The 21328-nt window shown below is 42.1% G+C and overlaps 1 protein-coding gene across 4 annotated transcripts in view; it reads right to left on the bottom strand.

The window, feature by feature from the left end:
- BDNF (brain derived neurotrophic factor) overlaps positions 1-21328 on the bottom strand; it is a 50384-nt gene that overhangs the window by 6970 nt on the left and 22086 nt on the right. Inside the window, exon 1 of one of the 4 annotated variants that reach the window (XM_032770860.2) lies at positions 20462-20731. The exons of 2 other annotated variants lie outside the window; for them this stretch is intronic. The gene's annotated coding sequence lies outside the window, so the exon portion shown is untranslated. Of the gene's footprint in view, positions 1-19426; positions 19554-20461; positions 20732-21328 lie in introns of those variants that run through there. One more of the 4 variants, XM_032770862.2, reaches the window with a different exon arrangement.

Genomic DNA, 21328 nt, shown 5'->3' with positions numbered 1-21328 from the left:
CAAGGTAGGGAGGGGAGAGACAAAGGTAAGTGGAATAGGGACACACATATGAGCTAGGTGTGCAGTTTGGAGGCCTCAAAGTTTGTTTTAAAATTAGGTAAGTAAATGAGTGACAGAATAAATCACTAAAACTACCTACCTAGGCAGTTTATAGTGGGCATCATGATAGCAATGGGTTTTAAGAAGGGATTTAGAGGAGAAGAGACCAGTGGCTCTCAAAAATGATTTAGGTTACACATTTCACCAGTAGTGGCTGTAGCCATTTTGCTGGTCAAGATGGAAAATGTTTTTGGCACCTCCCATCCCTAAGAGTGGCTGAGGGGCAGGGGGAAAGCCAGCCAAAACTGAGAGGCACAGCAGTTCAGCACCTCTGGAAGTTGGCATCCAGGTGATTGCCCTACACTCCCCTTTCTCCCCCAGAGTCAGCTATAAGAGATAGCGTGAAAAAGAGGCATGACAATGCTTGTGGGAGACAACAACAACAACAAAAAAAAAAAAAAAAAAAGGTTCAATCCATTAGTCCACAGATATCCTCTGCCAGCTGGCCATTGGTCCATCCAGTCTGTCAGCGCTCAATACCTACTGCTTCAGTCACCACCCACAGTACACCTAACCAGTAAGAACTGGTAGAAAAGAATCCACCCTAATCCTGATCAATTTACACCCAGATCATGACATTGGATTATCTTTATCACACATAAGTAATCTGGAGGGATGGGGGCTGAAGTCCAATAGGCTTTGAATCCTATTAACAATTCTCTCAGCCACCTTTTACATTGCCAGAGTTGCATAACAATAGCACACATGTGAATCTGTTGATATAACAGGTCAGCATACCATGGCTTTTTTTCCCTTTTAGCAATTTAGCCTGGCAGCAAACAAAAAAACTATATCTGGAATCCACCATTAAGGCACCATAAACACACATTTCTGAGAAGTGACTTTTGGAACCTAAAATTTCAACAGCCTCCCCTTTAAATGAGTTATGCATCAAGTACCAATGGATATGTAACATCTCAAAAGATTGGTTGGTCTGTATTGCTTTATAGAGAAAAGAGACTGCTAGTAACTTGTGCATTGGGCAGATTCATTATCCCTGGCAAAGAATGATGTCCAAATGTGCTAACGTGGTGGGAAATCCTTTTAACACACACAAAACCTTTTCATTTCATAGGCAACAGTGCACTCATATTGGAAGTGCAGATGCAGTCACACAATGTCTGCTAATCTTGTAATAATGAGGTCACAATGGAATGACAGTGTTTTAAATCTCAATGCACAGATAGAAATCTTTCAGCCACTTTCAAAAGCTGGAGACTTTTTCTTTGTTACTTTAAAAGTATTACCCCAGGCACTGCAAATTTACTGATGAATGCAAGGTTCATATCTCACTTAATGAATTGGTACCAGATCCTTAATATTGTAATATCCATATCAAAAGAGTCACTGAAAACAGTTAGAATGTGAGTTTTCAATTTTTTCCCTTGTATTCCCAGATCAATAAGAGTTACTGCCTGTTCCATTATAGTAAATGTCTTGTAAATCCAAATACCAGTGCAGATTATGTATGCACTACTGTTTGCTGCTTAGCTACTGTACTATATGAGCCAGAGGACGGAAAAAGAGAAGAAGCTGTATTTGCCTATCTTCCAATCTGCTTTCCTAGCAGAATTTCTAAATACCCTTTACTATTGTATCAGGGGCGGTGGGGGGGACGGAGGGGGAGAGCATCTGTCCAGAATCAGTGCATGGTACTTTCTCTTTCCATGTGTTGAAAGACAACCTCAATGAAACCTTGCTTGGAGGTGCCTCAGCAATTGCAGGAGTCTGCACACAGGGCTGGGCTAAGACAATTGTCCCTCTCCCACACAGGGGAACAATGACAAATATACCTAGAAGTTAACGCAGCATGCATGCCCTTTCACTTTCCCGAGAGGGCCCCAGGGCACAGAGCCAAAAGGTGTGAAATGGGACCACTAAGCCAGTACAGATGCACAGGAGCCCTGTGCGGATCATCCTTTTTCTGTAGCAGATCCATGGGGATCTCTGGGATATTCCAGGATTTGGGGACAGAACCTCTGCCTATTTTGCTAGGGAGAGGGAGGTGGCCAACTTCCTGCATTGATATAGTAACTCAGTTTTCCTCCCTGCCACAGCCTTCCTGACACTGCTTTTTCCTTTTGGTCAACCAGGGCAAAATCCCCCCCTTCAACTCAAAACACAGACCAGGGCCTGATCCTGCATGTTCTCTATGGGTGCTGCAACATCTTTACATCGTTTATGCATTTGGATGATGTGTTAGGCTTCAACACAAGCTTGACACAATACATGTTTTATTATTAGTTTGTATTGTGGCAGCAGCTAGAAGTCCTGACTGAGAACAAAGCCCTGTTGTGCTAGACACTCTACATGCACACTGTAAGGGATGGCCCCTGACCCAAAGAGTTTACAGTATAAGTAGCCAAGATAAAGGAAGTATTATTTTGGCACAGGGAGAACTGGGGCACATAGAAATTAAGAGAATTCTTCGAGGTCACTCAGGAAGCCTGTGGCAGAGCTTAGGAATAGAAATGAGGTCTCCTGAGTCTCAGCCCAGTGTTTTGACCTCAGAAACATCCTTCTTCCCTAATACAGCTTGGCAGAGCAAAACCAGCAACAAATCAGGTCATGCACCCACATGGGCCTAAACTCAGATAAACCTATCCTGGTCTGCACTGGTGTAACGCCACTGAAGTCAATGGAATTATATCGGTGTAAGTGAGGTCTGAAGTAGGCCACATAACTGTAACAATGGGAAGGCAACTGATTAAATGCAGGCCTTGCCAGGACTAGTTTACATCTGAAGTTAATTACATATCTGTATAAACCCTCCAATAAAACAAATATTTGCATTTAATGAGACTTCATTGAAATATAAAATATTATAATTATATAGATACGTAATTTAAGCAGATTATAAAAAGATTAACAGGTCCTATTTCCAACAGGGAAACCTAGTCAATAGCTGTGCATAAGTACATTTCTCCACTGGATCTTGACACTAAAGCCACATGGTTTTGAAAGTTAAAATAAAGGGAACAAATTAGGCAGTGAATGGTACATTAGACCTTTAAATTCATCAGAATGGAACCCCAGGTGGAAGATATAATTAGCAGCAAGAAACTATTCAATTTCTGTCTTGTCATTTTCTAAGACTTTTTTTAAGTTCAATTGCTAAATTTTATTAAATGGCACAGGCATGAGTTCCTGCTTTTTGTATCATTACAGAAGCGTGTGAACAGATACCAAAATGAAATGCATGTCAGCACATGATTTGCAAAGACTAAATGTACTGAGAACAAACAAGATTAACCTTTAATGCACGCATAACTGGATGTTTGATGCATGTAGGTTATCCTTAGGGCTATTTATACATCCAACTTTATAATCATTTTCTATTACTGAACTCAAAGGAAAAAAAACACATGCACAAGACACAATCTAATGAATTAGTGTTTTCATAAATTGTTGCATGATGTGAGGGAAGAATTATTCCCTGTTCATGCTGGTGCTTATTGCTTCTTCAGGTAATAATACCAACCAGCTATGTTGCCAGAGATGGCAGCGACAGAACTACACAAGCTAGGTGCTATTTGGAAGTAAAGCTGCAAGAAAGTCTGAGTTTGTTGCAAACTACGTCTTGTGCAAATGAGACATTCTTATTGTCTCACAAGAGTGTATCACAGCTGCTATACAACAATAATACACTATATGGCTGCGATAGCCAACCTGTGGCTCTGGGGAAGTGTATATCTATGCAGGATACCTTATGGGGTTTTTGTAAAGTCCCCAAGTTTGACCAGAGCTCTTGCACCCAAGAAAGAGGAGAGATGCCAAACAGTAATCAGGGGAGGCGAAAGAAAAGGGGCAAACTGCGTCTCAGAAAGCCACAAAACAATTGTGCCATGATGTCCTAACATTACATTGAAATAGCTTGGTGGTGCTGCTGGTAGCACTTGTCCTATAAATTCTTGGGACTGGGAAAGCTATGGGGCAAGGATGGGGAGATGGTTCCCTCAAATTTCAGGGAAGCATGTCCAGCTGTTCCAATGGTACAAAACAAACTCCTCTCTCCATCCCATACCCAAGGTCTTCTTGACCCCCCAAAATACTTGAGGCATGAGCTCCTGGTAGCACCTTAATTAGGCTGACCTAAGAGAGGCCCACTGTACCCACTCTGAGAGGTGAGGTACAGTGGGCCTGTACCCACTCTGAGAGGTGAGGAAACAGCAGGACAGACTTCCAAGCCTAGCAGCTCAGTGATGTCACAACTCTTGTTCACCTTCATGTCAGCAGAGTGGTGATGTCCACTGGGTGGGGGTTCATGCCCACACTATTCGCTAGCTGGGAATGGGTGACAGGGAATGGATCACTTGGTGATTATCTGCTCTGTTCATTCCCTCTGGGGCACCTGGCATTGGCCACTGTCAGAAGACAGGCTATTGGGCTAGAGGACCTTTGGCCTTTCTAATGTTCTTATTATTTTAATACTTCTACAATGGGAAATGGTTGTTTAGCTCACCACACACACAGCCTTCCTAGATGTTTGTATGACACCCAGCACCTTGGAGACCTGATCTGGATTGGGTAGGGTGACCATATGTCCAGTTTTGGCCAGAAGAGTCCCTTTTTTAAACTCTGTTCTGGCCATCCCGACATTTTTTTTCCCCCTCAAAAGGAGGCATTTGTCCTGTTTGCTCTTGCTGACTTGATCAGTTGGCAAGAGCAAACAGGACAAATGCATACTTTTGTCAAAAAAGTGGGGTGTAGTGTGGCGGAACTGGGGGCGGGGGGAGAGTGCAGATGCCAGCCTCCTGCAGCAGGGGAGGCAGAGTTGGGGAGGAAGCATTCCATAATAGGAGGGGCAGCAGGGTTCCAGTGATGGGCTGACAGACTCCTGAGGGGTCCCCCCTACAGGGTTCTACCCATGGGCTAGTCTCATGCGGGAGGGATGGGGGTGCCTCAGGCGAGCAGCTGGGGGAGTCCCGTTTTCTCCCTTTGGGAAATATGGTCACCCTAGGACTGGGGCCTCTGAGCACTACCATAGTGAATAAAAACAACAGCAGCTTTCCAAAAAGGAGTTCATCTTCCGATAGAGGCCATGGGTGGGACACTCCACTCAGAATGGGAATAATTTTCAGAAACTTGTGAGCATGTGAATATGCGACTATCACTGAAACAGTTCTGCAGACTGAGCTACAGAAAGTGCTAATGAACATACAGGATAATGCACTAACCAGAAAATAGCTTAGAACTGAAATACCTAACAATGCAGAAGAAGCACCACTCAAATATCTTAGCTACCAACAGGTTCATTTTACTTACCAGTAACTGAGTACGGGGGCAGGAGGAGGGGCAGGGAGGGATGCCATATTTCTTGCACCATTCTATCAGAACTATACAGAAAAGGCATGACCTCCAGGAGTGATGTCCAAGCATCAGCAAAGACTGATCACTGGAAGTAACCTTGATTTCCAAATGTAGGTAAGCTCTGAAAACTGCATGCAACAAACTTAGCACCACTTACACTTGTGATATTACATCAAAAGGATTGATTCAGCAGAAACATTGCACAGTTCTTTCCTGACGAGATAGATTCCTTTATGGAACTGAGCACTCCTTTTAACTCTGCAGTGAAATATATATAACCAGTCTATGTCAATAAGTTAGCCAGTTCCACAATGAGGGCAGTTTTCTCTTCTCAATAAATGAACAAGCCATGATTTGCTCTCCTTCAATAGTCAAATTAGAGTTGCCAACCCTCCAGGATTGTCCAGGAGTCTCCAGGAATTAAAGATTAATTTTTAATTAAAGATTATGTTGTGATGAAATCTCCGAGAATACATCCAACCAAAACTGGCAACCCTAAGAGCCATTAGTACTGAAACTCATGCCTAGCTGGATTGCAGCCATGCTCATGCCGGCACATGAGTTGTCATACCAGTTTTGTTTGGTGCTTAGGTCGCCTATCAGCAATGGGAGAACTTGCAGAACCTCCCATATAAGAACATTGCTGCAAGCACTAATTCCTTTCTGGCCACCTAGAGGGCCACATAGGTGGCAGTTTGGATCAGATGTAAGCAATAGACAATGCATGGCTCATGTTGCTAGGAGGACTAAAGATTAAGAAGTATAATGCTCAGGTGACACATTTGCCCCATGATATGGGTAGACAGACAAAGCTGTACAGCCTCAACTGACCCTCAGTGTGCTTTCTAGATAGGAAGAAAGCAATAGGGACACTACACACATTTGTTCTATGCAAGATACTTACCTGTGTTGAGGTCTTGACTGTGTGCGGCCTTGATCTAGGTGACAGAATACCTGACTGGATATCTTGCTGTTAGCCATAGTCAGTCCTCAAAATGAAGTAAATCAACAGTTTGCTGTGATGATCATGATCCAAAAACTGGAAATGCCTGTTACCAGAGCTCTGACGGGTATTAATGTAAACTGTGCCTGTATTTGTTAGTGGTGTTCAGAGTCATCTTCTATCCATTCATTCCACATTTGGACTTCTCTCAGAACATGCTCGGTCCATTCATCAGCATGGCATCTCTGTGGGGATACTTTCCATACATAGGCAAGGGTTAAAGCTTACATTCAGGTTCCAGAGTGGCCTCAGGGAGTCCAATAAAGGCAGGAGTCCAAAATTCCATGGAATGTAAAGGACAATATTGGTTCGTTCGCAACAATCTGACTGGTTAGTGGTTGAGCTCAGGAAGTTTCAAAAGCCTCCATCGTCTACGCCATGGTGGGGAATTTTTGTTGAACACAGACATACTCATTAGAAAGCTAAACCACCTCTATCACGGCACTAAAGCAGCATGCAAGGAATTGCTGCATGTGTTCTACCATTTGATTCCATGCTTTGAATCTTTGAAGATAACATGTTATTCACCAGTAGCAATATTAAAATATTACCAGAAATACAATACAGATATTTGGATACGGAGCACAATCTTTTTTTAAAAAAATTGATAATGATGATTTATAATTTCTGATTACAAGCATCATGCAGTAGAGTCCACAGTATCATTGTGGTAAATCAAGGTGATTTTTTTTTGTTTGTTTAAATATATTCTAGTGAATACAAAACAGTAGCCTTGCAGAAAATATAGGGTAAGAGTAAGATAACTCTTTTGTCAGGCCCCTGTCCTTGCTCCCAAATGTAAATGGAATGACTTCTTTTCTTGAAGGAATATTCCGCTGTTCCGTATTTCTGGAACATTTAAATGATTTCTTTCCCTACAAATTAAAAAAAAAGTGTGTTTGCCCCTTGCCTGAGCAACTGTTTTTTTTATAGTTTACTAATAAACTTATGTTTTTCCTCCCAGTTTTCCATGGTAATTAATTCAGCAAGTGGTAACACAGGTTTATTTCATACTTGTCACTAGATCCAGTGACAGGCTCCCTACTACCCTGAGACATTATTTCCATCAGAATTAAAAGGTTCACTGCTCTGGTAAATCCTAGACAGGCATAGGGACCAAATCCTTAGCTGGTGTAAACTGGTAAATGGAGCTATGCTGATTTACACCAGCTGAGACTATGGACCAGTATTTCCATAGACTGATCTCGTGGGAATGAAATTAAATGAGGTTACCACCTGAACAGCTGCATCAGAGCAGCACAATCTTTTGCCAGACAGAAGACAGATTCCAGTGAGACAGACTCCTCACACTCAAGACTCCTCAGGGGCAGATGCATATTTGTGAATGATTATATTTTCAGTACAACTATGCAACAAAGGTGGCTGATTGGAGTGTAGATGGCTTCCCAAACATGAATCTCCCCACAAAATGTATCCTATAACTATTTGCAGAAGTGTACAAGTAGCTCTAACATACTCTGTAAGCCAGGGGTCAGCAACCTTTCAGAAGTGGTGTGCCAAGTTTTCATTTATTCACTCTAATTTAAGGTTTCACGTGTCAGTAATACATTTTAACGTTTTTCGAAGGTCTCTTTCTATAAGTGTATAATATATAACTAAACTACTGTTGTATGTAAAGTAAATAAAGTTTTTAAAATGTTTAAGAAGCTTCATTTAAAATTAAATTAAAATGCAGAGCCCCCCCAGACCAGTGACCAGGACCCAGGCAGTGTGAGGGCCACTGAAAATCAGCTTGCGTGCCACCTTCGGCACACATGCCATAGGTTGCCTACCCCTGCTGTAAGCAGTGATACGTAAAAGATAGCCTGTCCTAATCCAACACGCCACTCTCCACTTAGAAATGCTTTGCTTCTGGGAAATCCACACATAAACACAGCTGGGGGAAGAGGGGAAGTGGTCTTGTTGCCAAGGTACAGCTCTTGTTGCAAGACTCCTCAAGCTCCAAATGGAGGGAAGCACTCTAGCCACTACAGAACATAGCCTACCCATACATATTACTCATCCATTTTGCAAAGCTCTCTTTAGCAACACTGGATTCACTTTGTTTCTTACTCAGAAAGAGGCAGGGCTGCTGATTAAAACCTTAAGGGTATTATTTTGAATACATATGCTAGCTCACTCCCATCTGTGTTGTTAATTAGTTCCTGACTGTAGGTTAAATGTAAGGCATGTTGTCACAAGCTCAAGGTGGGGTGGCCACACCTCCTGCTCTTGCCATATGGCTTTTTTCCCCTCCCCGCTTCACACTTCAGTTTTTTAACCTGATCTCCATGCTTCTAATATGAAGGCTCAACAACAAAATAAAAAAAATATATTGTTAAAATTGAAATGACATGCTAATGTAGAAACATGCTCTTCCATGCTGAGGCAGCTCTTCCGGAGTATTGATTTGAGACACATCACAGCTTCCGTGGCTCATACACAATGATTATGCTCTAAATGAAAGCAGCTTAAGAAAAGCCGGAGATAACTATTTATATGTAGAACAACTACTGCACAAGTAGGTGATAGCAAAGGCTGCAAAAAACATTGCCCTAGGAGGACTGCATAATATTTTGCCAGGAATGTGAGGATCACACCTTAATTTGTTTAAAATGGAGAAGAATAGAGTTTCCATATCTGTAATACAGATACATTGCCTGGGGAGAGGATGACATCCAGTATGCAAAGCTCCATCTTGATCCAAGCAATGGAAAAAAATCAAAATATATTGGATTCCATCATTTCCAAGGCCACATCTCTCTATTCAAGGTAAGAGGGCCCTGGGACATATCACAGAACTCAATGAATCGAATTTTGGGGTACACTTGAAGACTACCAATCATCAGAAATGCTAAGAACTTGCAATTCCATGCAAAATCAATTCCCAGTGAGCTGAAGTTGATTACAGAAGTAAATTGCAGATGCTCTGCACCCATCAGGATTTGGTCTTAAATCTGTTCGCTTCAGAGCAGCCTTTGTTTAAACTCCTTCATGGCTTTACTCTGTTGTGTTTTCCATTTCTCATATAATGGCTACTGGCCCATTAGCAAGGAAGTTATAGAAGAATTTTCCAAGTGCATGATTTCAATATACTCATACAACATGGGGGCTCTATTCAGCAAAAGGTCAATGTTGAACCAAGCTAAAACAAATCTGGGTGATTAAGCTTTCTGCACTACTTCTGTGGAACTGTCACCCTTAGATTTGCCAAAACCATAGGCAGAGACTTCATAGAGGTTTAGGGCTCAGCTCTCTTATAGCCTTATATCATATTATTATTCAATGTAGTCTTGCAGAATCTTATTCTCTCACAGGTCCTGTGTGAACTTTTGGTTTTGAATGGGCAAATAAATCATAATTAGTTTTTTTGTCATTGATCTTTATCATTGTAAAGCTGGAAAAGTAAATTTTGTGCCAAGGTTGGTAAATGTTATGACAATTTTATAGGGCAACTTTAAGAGGGACTTAAAAAAAAACTGCATCATTTGGCCTGTGCTCCAAGGAAAACATGTCATCGAGATATGGGACAGGGCTCTTTAACAAACCAGATTCTATCAAGAGAAACTAGGTATCTTTGTTTATGAGTACCACTTATTATGGGGCTGGATGTTTCTGCGCTGTTACATGCAGTTGTATTGCCTTGATGTTTTCCCCATCACATGCACATGAGTGCATGTGGATAAACAATTGCTTAGCTCACCTTTCTACTGTTTCCTTTAAGGATCCTGCATATTCCAGGCTATTTCCCTCATACAGAAATAAACTTTGCAAAACTTCTCTTTGCCTCTCATAAAACAAAGTAAAACAAAAAACAAGGACCTCCTTGCTGACCAATCTGCATGGATGCACCTGTGCTGAGCTGCCAATATTTTGCAGTGAAAAGATAATCTGTGACTTTGTCACAAGCCGTAAAGTTTAGATCTGGATCCAAATCCTACAGAAGTTCAGAGGTGTTCAGATCTGGTTTTGAATCAGCCCATTAGGGCTGAAGGACAATAAGGATAAAGGGTAACCATGAAGTTTAGGACTTCACCATATTCATCTGTGTTTGGATTTTGGGCACTGGTTTAGACTCATTGCCAACTTGGACTTGTGTGTGTTTTTTCTTCCCCTTTGGATTCCGTTGTCAGCATTCAGAGTGAAGCCTATCACAACCGTTTGTCTTTTGGCATTTATGTCCTAATCAGATCAGATGATCAACTCATGAGGAGCACAAATATCAATTAAAGATACAAGTATGACAGCAGGAAGCCAGCAGACGCTCATTTATTTGAGAACACCAAAAATCAAGTCCTATTGATGACCAGGAGCCCTTGCCAAGAATATCCACACTAGCAACTATATTTTGGGGACACAGGTATTCTTAAGAGGGAGGGAGTGACTGATTTCATTAATTCAACCCTTGAATAAAGCTAAATATATATAATTAATTACTTTTCATCTTGGGATTTCAAGCACTGAACTGCCTCACAGGATATATGACCATTTTAGAGATGGACAAACAGTGAGATTTGTCAGCCCCAGTGAGATTAAGGATGTACTCAAATTCAAACAGTCATTGACAAAGCTGGTTAAAGAATCCAGAGATTATGATGTTTACTCCCCTGCTCTAAACAATGCTGTATTTCTTCAGGAGCTCTTATGTTCAAATAAAGCAGTGTTTTGGTCATGTTGGATAAAACATAACACGTAGTAGTGTTGACAGGAGGTTGTACATTTGATTCTACCATCTCCTTTAGACATTTAGTATAAGATCCCATGCACATTGATTAGGGTGAGAGGAAAAAGGATTTTAGTCCAGTGCTTGCTGCTATATAAATTATCATGATGCAGAAGCATGTTTTGAGGTCTTTTAAACCCATATGTTTGTATAACAATATTTTTGGTCAAGAGTTCTCCCTACAATTTAGACATAAGTGTTTTGCCAGCAGCCTACTCTTACACAACATTGCATACATATGTATGCCTATACGGTTACTTTTACTGTAACAGGCCAACTTCTGCTCTCAAATATGCATGCAAAGCTCAAATTGCAATCAATGGGAGCCTCTCAAATATCTGAGATCATAATCTGATACAGTGAACACTCACCATATAACTTTCTATAATGTAGCATAGCATAGTATAAGACTCCTGCATCTGTGCTCCTAACTTGAATATAAAGGATTCTCTTTAATCACAATCACTTCTTGAATCCCCAGAGAACCTTAGGAAACATAGATAAGTCATCCACGATAATATAGTGTGTGACTGTAATCATAGGTTCTAAAGATACTAAGGAATAACCAGAATAATCATTTAGAAAGACAAGATGCTAAGTAAATATTATAGACTAATGGCTGGGACATTCAAAGTTGCTTGAGGGTATGTCTTCACTACAGCCGGATCGGCGGGCAGCGATTGATCCAGCGAGGATCGATTTATCGTGTCTAGTCTAGATAAATTGCTCCCCAAGCACTCTCCTGTCGCCTCCTGTACTCCAGCTCGACAAGAGGCGCAGGCAGAGTTGATGGGGGAGTGGAGACAGTTGACTCACCGTAGTGAAGACACCGCGGTAAGTAGATCTAAGTACGTCAACTTCAGCTATGTTATTCATGTAGCTGAAGTTGCGAAACTTAGATCGATTCCTCTTTCCCCCCCACCTCCAGTGTAGAACAGACCTAAGAGTTAGATTCTTAACTTCCGTTGGAATCCAGTGGGAGTTGGGAGCCTCAATCTCTTAGACATCTTTGAAAACCCTAGCTTAATGGCTGTATATAGGCTATCTTAAGTCTACTTCTAAGTCTCTGAAACAAGTCTCCTATGTGTGGTCAGGGAGAAATATTTAGAAAAAAGATTCTATGGGTTCTGGGAGGTAGAGAGTGCAGAAAGATACTCTAGTGTTTTGTATAAACAACTCCTGATGGCTGTACTAGGGAAGCACATACTCCCAAATGGAAGACAAGTACTATACTTTCCACCAGCCAGAAGGAAATATGAAACATTTAAGAGGGGAAATTGTGATTGCCCTCCTTCATTCTGGGTTTCTTTGAGCCACCACACATAGAATGGAAAAATCCACTCTTCATTGTCCAACGTATGGAGGAGGTAAACACACATCTGTATATCCCTTCCCCAGTTCAACTTCAATACTGTATTTAAAGACTTGGTTCAGAATTTCGGCCACTTTCAAATCAATGAGAGCTTTGCAATTTACTTCAGTGCAGAGTCAAAGCCTCAAAAAATTCTTGAAGTTCCTATTAAAAAAAAACCTTTCATGCGCAATAAAATTATTTTAACTGAGTTTTCACAGAAATGAAAAATCAAATCCTTAAAGGGATTTTGCAATCATATATTTGGCGCACGCTTTGAACATGCAATCAAGTCTTAATGACACCTGTAACAAACCCAGAGAAATTTAATTTGCAAATATTTCCCTAGTAATAATATAAAGTTAAGTAGGCATCTGATTTACTGAACGTGATCCTTCTTGTTTATTTGTTTACACCACATAAAGAGGACTGTGTGGAGATTAGTGAGTTATCTGTCTCATCAGAAAAGTCACAGACACAGCTTTAATATGTAAATATTTTAAAAGCAAAGACACCATGCACCGCTAAACCTAGTTTCTGTCTACTCAGAGCAGTCAAGATGAATATCCTCATCACTAATTTCAGTTTTCGAGAGTTGCACGCACAAAAAGTTGTTGGCATATCTGGCAAATGTGGGAATTTATCTCTAGGTGGCAGTAGTATTTCAGATTTTGAGCTACTCAGATCTCCAAACACTTCTCTAGAATTTAGCAATAAGTATTCTTTTTCATCCCTAGAACTACCTCTTGTAATTATTCTACTCTGAAATTAAAGCAACATCCCTATTTTTCTTTAAATTTATAATACAGTCTGAAAGTAAGTAATATGATTTCTGCATTTTGTTGTCAGAGTATACAGAAAAAGGCAAATAGATTTAATGGACCCAGAATTAAGGCACCTTTATGGAATAAAGCATTTTAGAGGACGTAACAGAAAAAAAAATCGTATGGCTTGTCATGCTTTCAATTCTGTATGCAGTTACCATGGTAGGAAATTACAAAGTCTTAATTAACTAGCTGAAAAGAGAATTACTTCATGGAAAGATACTACATTCTTAATGAAGTAAATATACAACTACTGCAGCACGATGACAGCTGTCACGAGCGCATGAAAAGTTACTACATGAAGTCTTCTTTTGCTTTTCCTAGTTGCCCAATGGAACTCATCTTCAGACAGCTGCAGCAATTAGTGATGCCTCGATTATGCAGTAATGGGACATTTTGGAACTAGTAATATCACAGTAACTAAGGGATTACAATTCATCTACTCAGTATCATCCTAGCAAATCCTTTGTTTATACTACAAAATAAAAACAACCTGTTTTCTCCTCCCTTCCTTTTCACTTTGTATACTTGAGTGATTTATAAAGAATTGGAATTAATACTTATTGTGATTGAAATTAGGACCCTTATTTTACACACACAGTTTAACAAAATTGATATTGCATAACTAGCAAATATGTGGTTAATGTAATCAGATCTTCAATATGTTAGCAGATCCTCAGCTAGTTTAAATCAATCTGGCTCAGCTGAAATCAATGCAGCTATTTTACACAGCTGAGGATCTGCCCCAATATTGTGAAGAAAGTGAAAAATTAAGACCCTGAACCAGCAAACACACTTTTGCATACATTTACTCATGTGAATATTTGCAGAGATGTCAGTGAGACTTCTCATTTGAGCATAGTTACCCACATACATGTTTGAAGGATCAGGACCTAAAATTATAGCAATACGTGCCTAACATGAAATAATGCTATGTGGTATTCCAACAGAACAGCTGCCTTATAAACACACTTGTCTAGTCCAAAAACTAAAGTATTTTCTTCCCTCTGATGCTGTCTCTTCTAGTATTTAAAGAAGTCTGCCTCCAAGTGGCATAAGGATTTAATCTGGCAACATCAACAGTTACACAATTTTGTCAGTATAAGAGCAAGTTGTATGAATACACTGTGTAGTTAATGTACATTATTACTGTGGCAGCATCTAGGAGTCCAGTCATGGCCAGGATCCCATAGTGCCAGGTGCTGTACAAACACAGTACAAAAAAATCAGCACCCTACCCTAAAGAGTTTACAAATTCAGCTCTGAGACAAGAGACAGATGGAAACAGTTAGATAGGGGAGCACAAGGCAACAATGAGACAATAGTGGTCAGCATGATAACACAGTGGTCACAGCTTACCAGCTGTCAGTCTCAGTTCCAGCTGCACACCAGTCAGCTTGTTTAAAAACACACCTGTACTGCTTGTTCACTGCAATAAGAGGCATCAAGAGGATACAACTCACCTTTCTCCTTTTCTGGAACCAGAGACTGTAATTTATTCCACTACTTCTCATTTCAGTAATATTTAAAAAAATAATTAAAAAGTTAGTACTCAACTTTAACTATTTTTAAAAACACCTATTTAAAATGCAGTTCACTGTTTGATATCACAGAGTGCCAGCATATGAATTGATTTAAGAGATGATTGAGAGAGCCTTTCAATTAAACAGCTTGCAATTAGGAGTGTGCATAACAATCATTTGAAAACAAGTCAAGACAAGTTAATAATTACTCTACTAAAAGGATATATCTGCTTACATCAGAGCCTCCACTACCCCACACAGTGCATAACATGAGATTTTCACTGTAGGCAGACGACACATGCTTAAAACTACATTTCAGTCATTTATATAAATCTATAAGGCAGATACTTAAAACAAATTCGAGGGCCTTTTATTTTTAAAGCAGTAGTGTACTCACTATAGCAGTGTGAAAGCTCACTGATATCCACTCTCATGTTTACACACACAAAATTTGAGATTCTTCTGCCCATAACTTCTCCTTGACTTCTGCTTTTCTATGTGCACCCTTGAGGACCTATTAACTGAGCTAACAGTGCAACTTCTTCCACTTCTTCAGCTATTATGTTCTATTGTTTATAGTGAGAAAGTACTGTAGAGATAATAAGTTAAAACTGCAGGCTACTTTCAGCTCTGGATCTTCATTATGTGTGTGACTTTAAAAAAGATTTATTGGATGTTTATTTTCCTATGTGTGTCTTGACTGCACATTAGAAAGATGAATTTTAAAAATGTAACTCTGTACTGTTTTCAGCTGGGTCGTGCAGTCCTCCTGTGGCAACATATAAACTAATGTGTTTTATGTCTGAAAGCATATTGATGAGAGCCAGCCTTTTCAGTTTAGCCTCCTCATCCCCTTACAAAATACAATATACACTTCTTGCCCTCCCCTTCACCCCTCTACCCCGCTCCCCTATTCCAGCAGGGTTATTCAGATAAGAATTGAAATGTTGTTGATCCTTACATCTTGCTTTAAGCTGAAATTACAGCCTTACAATGATGGCATCCTCTCTGCAGTGTTAGAAAGCAAAGAATACTGTGGGTCTGAACAGAAGGCATAATATTTATAAATGGGTTTTCCCAGTTGTGGTTCAGTGAAGTTGAACATTAAGTGGTAGGTGGTAGTACTATGCCAGAAAATTGGTTCATGTTATGAAGCCTTGTAGAAAGGCTCTTTTTGGGTGTGTTAACTAACAGTGACTATTAGCACTTTTCAAGTGATTTTGTATTTGAGGCCAAGTTGTGGCTTTGCCCTGAGACCAGAGTAAGGGGCAGCATGCTATTGTGCTGCCCCAAGAATGGACCAGAAGAGAGTCTCAATGTGCCTCACAGGTTCTCCCATAGTCTGCGGGACAGGTACCTTGCATCTGGTCTAGCTGCACAGCTGAAGTACCACACATGTGCAGTGGGAGGAGATGTAATGTCTCTGTGAAGACTGTCTCCTTCTGCACATCTACCCATGGTTCGAATAACTAGCACATGGCTGCAGGGAGCCTTATACCCACTTACACCACTGCACAGCTACACAAACCAGGCCACCATTGGGCCCAACGTAATGCAAATGCTATGGGGCCGGTTTTGATACCCATACTCACATTAAGTAGTATCTTACTCTGCAAGTAGATCCATGGATTCCAGTCAGACTATTCAAGGACAAAACTACTACTCAGTGTGATTAAGGGATGAGAAAGTGGCCCTAAATCAATATTCTGATCTTTTACTGTGAGGTGACTGATTAAACACATACAAATAAAGGACCAGATTACAAACTTCTTACTCATGCTGGTGAACAACTCCCCAGCCCAAATCAGTGGGACTAGCTGGATGACTAACTGTTCATGTGTATAAGCAAGAGGTTCACAGCCTGCTCCTGTATGTGTGGATATATTTGAAATACCATAGATTTTTCATGTATATGTATTTTTATCAAACCATGAATTACAGATACACAAATACTTGCTGAGGAGACTATATCACCAGGATAGATTCCCTGCATACATTAAAACTCAGTTACTAGAAGCATAAATAAGTAATGACTATTGATCTCACAATGGTAATAACCTCAAAACAGCAACCTATAATAAAGTGAAAGTAAAATGTACATTGTAAAAAACTTTAATGTTGAAGTGAAGACACTAATAGCATCTCCGGAATTAAAAAGAATGATGTCCCTGATTATAACACATTACTCTTTTAATCTTGTAAAATTATATTTAAAAGAAAATCAGTAGGATATTGCAAGGTATCCAAATGATTAATTCAGTTCTGACCATCCAAAACCACTTACCATTTAATGCTAATTCCTTTTCAGAGGAAAGAGAACTATTTTCAATCTAGCCATGAAATTAAAACAAAGACAGGGAAAAAAATCACCATTATTTTACCCTCTTCCCAATTCTTAAAAGAAAGAACACACAGCTATTACCTAATTTACTCAAAGTCAGAAACTTTTACACCCTGAAGAGTTCTCTTCTTCATTGAATGCACAGTGTATAATCAGTTTAATTATTTACTGAACACTTTCATATTCTTTCTTCAGTTCAACACAAAGTTGATGAAAAGGACAAAGACTTTATGGCATTGGAATTCCAGTTATGGAAACCAAACATGTTTTAAATTCCAGTAAAGGTTACATTTCAACAAGTGTATCTTTCCATTTACTTACTGTGCCTCAGTTGATAGTATAGATACATTACTCTGAGCTGCGGTCAATGAGTTTCTTCTCCTTATACTCAAACATTCAATTTATAATTTCGGGCAATATGTTACACATACACTTGTGTATGCCCACTGCCAAAACTGCACTGCTTAATTCCTTACAGCTATCATAGCTTGAAGCTGTCCATGTCATAGCCTAATGACCTTAAATCTGGAGGAAATCTAATGTTGCATAAAGCAAACAATGAGAGCTCATGCATTACTTTTATGGCTGTATAAAAAAAAACAATCCTGAATGTGAGAATGCAAAGTATCAAATTTTAACAATGAAGAAAAGATTTAAAATGTTTGAACACAAATGTATTTACTACGCTGTTTTACAGCTTTACCTCCAGTATGTTCTACCGTAAATGGTGTTTAGCAATACAACTCTAGTTCACAGGATTACATCAGTGTAACCAGCAAACTATTATTGCTGAAAGAGATATAGTACTGGGAAGATTATTCTGACACTTAGAAATCCACTTTGCCTTTATTCCTGTCCAAGTACGTGCCTTTACTCTCCTCAGAAAGTGTTCACTAGTTATTGCAGATACCGAGTGGGGGAAAGACCTCACTGCAAGTTCAGTTAAAACCATACACGTAAGTTAATAGTGTTGACAGATCTTTCATGCTCTGCACATCTCACTCCTGCTGTCCAGATGCAGCTATACGTCCCCTGTTCATTAGGGGTGCATCGTTTGCTAACTACGACGCTTTAGTAGAATACAAGCGGGCTGAAGGGGCTCGCAGCTCGCGAAGATCCACGGAAGACCTTCCAGTCTCCAGCAGGGAATTGAGATAGTTGGTGACAGCTAGCCTCACTCCCCGCTTCCTTCGGCTGCGGGCTGCTGTTCAACCAACTGCCAGCAGAGGGCCACATTTCCCATCAAAACTCCCCTCGCTCCCAACCTTCGCAGCAGCGCACGTACAGTGTGTGTTCACAGGGCTGTTTTGTATTGCAGCCTGAACTCCGGCGTGGCTGCCGCCACCGCCCCGTGACAGGCTCATTGCCTCAGCCCCTGCAGCCGCGCTATTGGAGGCTGGGCCACTGAGCCTGCCCGTGGCTGCGCCCCCCCGAGAGCAGCGCGTTTGTGCAGGGGAATCCCAGTCCCCAGCCCACCCTCACCCAGCCAGCCTGCGCAATTCCCGTCTCCATTGCAGCGCACGGGGCTCTTTGCCACTTGCCAGCCAAGCTCTCTCAGGGGTTGGAGCGACGGGGAAGCCCTGGCGACCAGACACTCTTCTCGAGTCTCCCTTTGCTCGGGCCCTAGCTCCAAGCAGCCGCCGGGAGAGCGGAATTCATCCCCGAGGGGGCAGGGCAGGGGACAGGCTGGGAACCGCGCCACCCCCACCTCCCAGCAAGCCCAGTTGCGCTGTCTGTTACCTGCCAGTCACTGCCGGGCGCACTGGGCAGACAGGTGTCTGCGCGCGCCGGCGGGGCGCTCCCCAGCCCAGCTGATCCTGCAGGGAACAGAGGCGGCTGAGGGGCTCCTGAGCGGGGAGGAGGGAAGGACTCCCCAGTCTCAGGACCCCCTAACTAAGCCTCGCTCCGCAGCCCTGGCTTGGATCCCCCAGCCGCTCCCCGCATGGCCGCCCAGCTCCCGAACCCCCCCCCCCCCCCCCCCCCCAGCTTTAGATCCCCCCTAGCCGCGCCCTCAGTCCCTCTTGCTGCCCAGCCTCCCCCCCTCCAGGTACTCCCCTCTGCACGGGATCCCTCCGCTCCCCCTTCCCCGGGCTCACGCTGCGCCAGGGGCTGGCTCAGGGGAAGGGAAAGCCCAGCCAGAAGTTCCCCTGGCTGCCCCCCGCCCGTGCCCAGCCCCTGACACTCAACTTTCCCGGCCAGGCGGCCGCGCTGGCGGAGGAGTTAGTTAGTTCGGGCCAAGAGACGCTTCGTACCTTGTTGTCCACACAAAGCCTGCTCGGGTCGCTCCGGAAAGTCACATCCTCTCCCAGCCGCCCAGTCCCACCAGCCGCCTCCTGCAGCCCCAGCAACACAGGAGGCAGCTCAAGTGTCTCATCAAAGCTTTATGAAGGGTGGGAGGGCAGCAGAGTTGTTGTGAGGCTCAGACCCCCCCCACCCCCACCCCCCGGCTGGTGCAGGAGCCTCTCACACATGCCTCTGCCTTGGCTTCTTCTCACTCAGGAATTATTTAGATCTCCGTTTGGGCTTCTATTGGTCAAACCGTCTCCAGCAAGCAGCTCCAGCAAGCCCGAGACACCAGCACCGGGTTGCTTAGTTTAAAGGAACCGCGCGCCTTTTTCCTTCCATCGCAGCCTAGTGGGACAAGCCCCTCACTCAGCAGAGCACCGCCAGCCCTCGTTCTCAACCACCCTGTCCCTAAACTTCTTGCCCTGAAGGGATCTGATCAACAACCCCCTGCCCCTTTATTCTACGCTCCTTAGTAACACACTCTCCAATCAGTTAATACCGGGGGGGGGGAAACCCCAGAATTTCCCTCCCCCGGTTATTATTCTGATTCACACACTTCGGCTTCCTCAGCTGCTCACGCAGCTCTACTGCCAGCTTCTTAGTTTGCAACTTCTACGTCCCCGCGTCAAGGCAAAAGTCCTGTTTGACTTCACTAAAGAAACGCTGAGAAATCCAGTAACGACAACGAAGAACCACGTAAAAATAAAACCCACGAGGAGCCTGCGCCTGCACCTACATCTCTTAAAAGCGGGAGAATATTAGTTTTCTTGTTAGTGTATTAAACAAACCAGATCCATTTAAATATAGCTCCCTCACTGACCCCTCTATAGTTTGCTTTTAAGAATGCAATCAAGATAATAACAAGCATTGTTTATTAATGAACGCTCCAGATAACGTTACGCTAGTCACTTTCTGGAGGCACGCGGGGGCATATTTGCACAATCTAGACAGCCTAAAGACTTTCTCTGAGGCATAACAACAGACAGAAATCCAAAACCCACCTTTTGTTTTTAGTGGCTACTTGTACAAGTCAATATCGATAGCGCTGCATGTGGGACCTCTGACGAAACTCCCAAATTGGGTCTGGTTTGGGGGATGGTTTTCTTCCCCCTTCAAAAATCTGTCTTGCTGGTTTCCCCTTCTGTTTATGCAGCAAATAGATTAAATTATTGATAGTGGAAATTGCATAGTGCAGGTAATAATGGCATCCCCTGACCGAGTAGCTCCATTTGATCTTGGTAAAGACAGAAAGATTTCATGCTCGTTCGCTCGCTAGGGTTAGCTCAAGCTTCACCAGACCTCTAGCGCTCTGAATGGGAGTGTGGGTGGGAAGCCACACGAGCGCTTGCTCTACACTCTTGACGTGTATGTCATATGATACCCTGGCTGCCTCTAATAGACACACTACTGCATGGATTACAAGAATCAAAATACCATGCATTGAGAATGATGCATCTTTTATCAACAGGGTTTCGTTTCAGTGCCTTACACATGATTATGATGTTCTCACTTTAGCGGCTCCCATGTCCCCCAAAACAGGCACAGAGTGAGTTAGTTTATTTTCAAAAGGGGGATCATCATCTCTCCCATGAGGCAAATACATTTTTAAACCTTAAGGCCTGAACCTGTTGTCACTGCAGTCAATGACAAAAGTCCCATTGACTTCAGTAGGCTCAGGCTCTTAGCCTGCACTGGAAGGTTTTGCTTTAACAAATATATGTAAGTCATTTTTGCCTTCGGACATCCTGTGTGCCTTTACTATGAAGCACCTGCATTTATTAGATCAGAAAAGTCATGACTATTCCAGGCTTTTGAAATCTGAGGATACCTAAGGCCTTCTACATAAAACAATGTTTGATGTATGTTAA

Source organism: Chelonoidis abingdonii, chromosome 4, assembly GCF_003597395.2.
Source record: "Chelonoidis abingdonii isolate Lonesome George chromosome 4, CheloAbing_2.0, whole genome shotgun sequence".
Taxonomy (NCBI): Eukaryota; Metazoa; Chordata; order Testudines; family Testudinidae; genus Chelonoidis; species Chelonoidis abingdonii.
The sequence above is the reverse complement of the archived record's forward strand: the minus strand, read 5'-3'. Positions and strand labels throughout refer to the sequence as shown.